The sequence below is a fragment of the Rutidosis leptorrhynchoides genome, chromosome 3 (genome assembly GCF_046630445.1).
Source record: "Rutidosis leptorrhynchoides isolate AG116_Rl617_1_P2 chromosome 3, CSIRO_AGI_Rlap_v1, whole genome shotgun sequence".
In the NCBI taxonomy this organism is placed as follows: Eukaryota; Viridiplantae; Streptophyta; class Magnoliopsida; order Asterales; family Asteraceae; genus Rutidosis; species Rutidosis leptorrhynchoides.
The window spans coordinates 25181930-25187037 of record NC_092335.1 but is presented as its reverse complement, the minus strand read 5'-3'; the positions used below and the strand labels follow the sequence as shown (position 1 = coordinate 25187037).

Genomic DNA, 5108 nt, shown 5'->3' with positions numbered 1-5108 from the left:
CTAGCAGGCACGCAAGAGCATAACCTAGTAACAAAAACACAATGTCACGATAGATAGCTACCATGCTTCGAGAGTCAAGTGAGCCATTCGATTTTTTTGTTCTTGAGCCTCCTCGAGATCCATTTGTACCTTAATTTCATTCAATGGTACCATACCATTCCCCGATCTATCATTAAAAACCTTTAGGTTACGATTTTTTCAAATCAAAAAAGTACACGACACTCCACAACTTGCCAAAATTTAGAGCCTAGCTCGGAAGCATTCCGGATACACTCTCCATTAAAAGCTTCGATGATGCGAAGGTTCCTTACACTACCGAGACCCCACCAATTATATACCATATTCCAAACGTCTAAAGCGTGTCTACAAATGAAGATTGCATGACAACAGCTACGTATACCGAAGCCCAACTCAAGTATTTGGATGTCCACAATCAATTCGATATTTTAATTCTGAATAAATTTGACTACATATGTATGCTCCAACATTTTATACTAAAGTAATACTTATGGGCAGACCAATGTGGGAAGCAAAGTGATCAAAAGAAACATTTCATTATTATTATTATTATTATTATTGTTATTATTATTATTATTATTACACTTGAGCAAATAAAATATGCTGTTCACTTGCAATTTTTAATCCTAAAGGGTAATTTTACACCATAGTATTTATTACCTCCCTTCCTTTTTTTCTCTCATTTGATTCCTATAGAGGCTTCCAGATCATTCAGGCGATTTTAACGCCACAATCGCCACCAACCGCCTTCTTCTCCATCGCCATCAATTTTCGTCACCACCGCCACCAGAGATCGTCTCCGTCATCTCCACTATGTCACCGCCGGTGTATTGCTGTCGTACCTCTTTTTATCAATTTTTCTTATCCAAAAGGGTATGGTTAATTCGATTTCGAAAAAAGGTAAGGTTTTTCCCTACAATTCATTCGGTGTGTCTGATTACGTTGTAACCCTAGGTTTATAGATAATCTCTGTGTGTGCGATTACGATTTTCCACCCGCTGTTTCATAGTGAGCGACTCATTTTATTAGATTACTTCAACCTTTGCACATATACTTACACTCATGCTACAATAAAATTAATTCCCGTGTCTCTCATCTCATATTGAAATAAAGATTAGGGTTTGTTCTTGATATATATATATATATATATATATATATATATATATATATATATATATATATATATATATATATATATATATATTTGGTTTTATCAGGTTATGAAGTGAAAGTATGAAACCTAAATCGAGGAATCTATGGCGGAAGGAAAGAAGATAATAGTCCAAGTATGTATAATGGAAAAGAAGGTGAATTGCGGCTTAGAGGTTATGTTCTATTTACATAAGTTGAACACATCAGAAAACACACACTTACACGGTGATCGTTTTTCTCTTCATAACCTGTTATGAGCTGTTACAATACATCGAGTGTTTTCACAGTGATCGTTTTTCTCTTACTTGATTTGATTTGGTATATTTTTGTTTTTGATAATTTAGTGTTTTATTTTTCCGGTGGCGGTGGTGACGCCGCCGTTGGGTTTTCTTAGCTCCAGTGGGTCATACTGGATAAGCTGCAAGCGTTCAGTGAATTTCAAGTAAGTGATTTTAAATATGTTATTTATTGTACTGAACTATTAATATTAATTTATTAATTTTGAATTTATTTTATTTTGGTTACACTTTGAGATGAAATACAAGTGATATTTTTGAGTTGTAATTTGGTTATGTGCAGGTCTTGGACTTCTTGGACTGGATGCTACTGAATGCCTTACAAAATTCAGGTATGTATTAAGAGGTACATTCATTTATGTGTGTGGTGACATTCTTAATAGGGAATTGCATGCTCACTACAACCTTTGTTGCTACTCATGTATAACGTTTAATATGTAATACATATATGTATAATCATTTTAAGTTTGTTTTCATGCATATGAATGAGTCTTCTTGCTTTCATATCAATCAAGCTCCAATATTGACCAGGTACTGCACTCCTATTGGTTACAGCGTATTCTTACTTTTTTAGTATTATTATTTTGGTGTTGACAGCGTTTATCATGAGAGTGAATCAACAGACTTTGATTGAATCCGAGTTTGGAGCACTACTTTATGCTATTTTGTTTAGGCTTCTCCTTGGTAGCCCGATATGTATGGGAAGGTATAATGTTTGCTTCCCTTTTGTATACATTGCATTTGAAAGTCATGTCCTTTTAGATGGTCATTGTAGCATGTAAAAAACTGAGAGTTGGATACACGCATTAGAGGTTTTGAAATCGATACTAACAAGATTTTTGTTCCATTGCATGTAACAATTTTTATTGTGCATTTTGTAACAAAACAAACAATTAACGTAACCCGCAGCGACGCACGGCTGACCATTTACTATGCTAAATTCTGCGTAACTAAGATTTGGAAGATTCACAAGTTTCACATATCTTTCTACAAATTCTCGGTTTCTTCGTAATTTTATAGCTATATATGTTTTATGGTTCCTGTTTAACAGCTTCGACTGTGGAGGTATTATGTTTCTTGATTGTATATTTTGCTTCGTTTTTTACGTATGTACTATAATTCTTTGTTACATGTTTGTATTAATGTAGGTACCTTGCTTCAAATTTTTTGGCCACTTCATATAAGTGATGCTTATTGTTTATTATGTTTCACTTAACGGTGATACGTCTGGAAACTCTTTTTCTGAAACACGTACGTTTTTGTGTGTAGATAGTTATTAGTTGATTGTTTTGTTGGCTTTTTTTAGTCGATTGTTTTACATTTTTATTTGTATTGCAGCTGCTACTAATATGGTTGAACAACTATCTTTTGGTAGTGGTATGATTTCATTTGTGACTGTTATATTTTGGTTAATGAGTATTACTTAATCTATAAAGTGTGTACCTTTTGTTTTCGTCATATTTTTTTAACTGTCTTGAAGCTACAACTAGCATTGTTGAACAAACTTCTGTGTAGCAGTGGTATGGTTTTGTTTATAGTTGATTTTGTTTGTATAATGTCTATGTTATTCCGTTTGAATAATATTTGTAGCACGAGTATTTTGTAATGTGGTAGTTTTTCAGATTTCTAATTAAGGCGTTGTAATCTAAGCCAAGGAGCTGTAATCTAAGAGACTAAACCCTATAGGTTTCAACCTTGATTGTTCTATTCTATTTTAATTGAAAGTGCAATATTATCATCATTGTCATAAAATAAAGGTCAATAGACTTCCTTCAGTTATACAAATATATATTTCTTCTTAATTTTGATAGGATAGCTTTGCACAATGTAAATAAGTTCATCTAAATTTGTGATCTTGCAATTAATCAGCTGCTATTTGTAAGCAGGTAGTTTTCCAGCAACTATTTAAGGACTCAATGATCCATTGCTGATGTAAAACGATACCAAAGCATTCTGTACAATATCCTCAAACCACCTACGTAAAACTGTAAACTATCAACGATCTATCTACGTTATGCTTTTGTAAACTGCCTTTTATCTGCATTATGCTTTTGTAAACTGCCTTTGTAACGTTTACAACCTACATATGTTTAAATGATCCGCCGCCGCGAAGCGCGGCTGGCCATATGCTTGTTTAATATAATCTTAGTATGATGTGCCTTGTCCTTTTATTTTATATTACTCCGTAGTAATAGTATATTTAATATTTAATATTTATTATTGTTATTCGTTATTATAATGGTTTTTTAAAGGCATAATTTTTGTAAACAAAACATCAAAAACATGTACACTACTTTCTCATTTAATCGACATAATCTTGTTTTAAACCACTTTAATAAATTGTCAATCCCGCAATAACAACAAAATTCTCATTACGAATAATTTTTTAGATCCGCTACTATATAGAAACAAACACACACACACACACACACAATCGTAGATGTTATAACCTTCTAATCCGAAAGACCGAAAGGCCTACTATTTACTGAACGAACAGGGCCCATAAAATTAACAGGAAGGCCCTGCCGAAACCATTTACTCGATCACATATTAGAGCTACCTTGTTAGTCCCTAACTGCTACAATCTGCCAAACCTGACCAGCAATCGATCTTCACACAACCATGGGGTGTTCCAGAATGAAGTATCAACACCATTAACGACATATTTAACAAAAGAATTACTAAATTAGATGCTAAAACTATATATATTTTTACATCCACAAATAATATTAAATCACATGCCATCTGAAGAGCTTAACCGGTTGGTTTCGCTCAATAGAAGGCCGCTATTATGACCATAAAAACTATCAATAACTTTGACCCAAAGTGATTTTGGTTCGGTATGGAAAATCCACCACCATTTCCTTAAGAGAGCCAGATTTTTGCAATCAAGAGATCCAATACTAAGCCCCCTTGAATCATATGGAGGCATAAATTTTTCTCACTTGATTTTGCTACCCACCCCCCCCCCCCCCCCCCCCCCCCCCACCCCACCCACCCTTAAAAAAAAAAAAAAAAAAAAAAAAATTTGCCTTTGAATTTATCAAGTTCATTCAACACTCATGGTGAGGCATGATAGATTTAGAATAGATACAAAGGAGGACTACTAAGGAACGATTTCATCAAAGTTAAGCGACCCCACATGACATCAAATTTGCTTTCCATTCTGATGATCTAGATTGAGAATTTTCGATCACTACTTTCCAATCACTAAGTTTTGACATCATTAAGCGAATGGAATACCAAGGTAGGAGCATGGAAAGGATCCAACATTGCATCCAATATGATTTGTTAATCTCACTACCTTACCGTTACTTACACCAATCCCAAATAAATGGCTTCTATGAAAATTTACTTTCAATAATGATGCAAGCTCAAAACACTTCAGTAATTTCACAAGGTTAGACGCATTGTTGGACCTCCATTCACCAAAAAAACAGTGTCATTCGCGTATTGAAGATGGGAAATAAGGATCTTATCGCATCTCACTTCAATACCTTTGGAAAACCCTCTATCAGTGGCAGCTTTAGTGAGGATGTTAAGGTATTCAGCTGCAAGGATGAACAAGTAAGGTGATAAAGAATCACCTTTTCCAACGCCCCTACCTAATGCAAATTCCAGGATGGGAGATCCATTAACCAA

At 34.3% G+C, this 5108-nt stretch overlaps 1 long non-coding RNA gene across 2 annotated transcripts; it reads left to right on the top strand.

Annotated features, from left to right (window-relative positions):
* The first annotated feature begins 729 nt into the window (after positions 1-729).
* Positions 730-3595, top strand: LOC139895863 (uncharacterized). 2 transcript variants are annotated; one of them, XR_011776058.1, is made up of 8 exons: positions 730-918; positions 1236-1612; positions 1750-1798; positions 2064-2172; positions 2805-2843; positions 2947-2986; positions 3089-3152; positions 3353-3595. It is a non-coding gene; the product is annotated as an uncharacterized lncRNA (long non-coding RNA). The 2 variants fall into 2 exon arrangements; XR_011776057.1 differs by having other exon boundaries at positions 1750-2172.
* The last annotated feature ends 1513 nt before the right edge of the window (positions 3596-5108 follow it).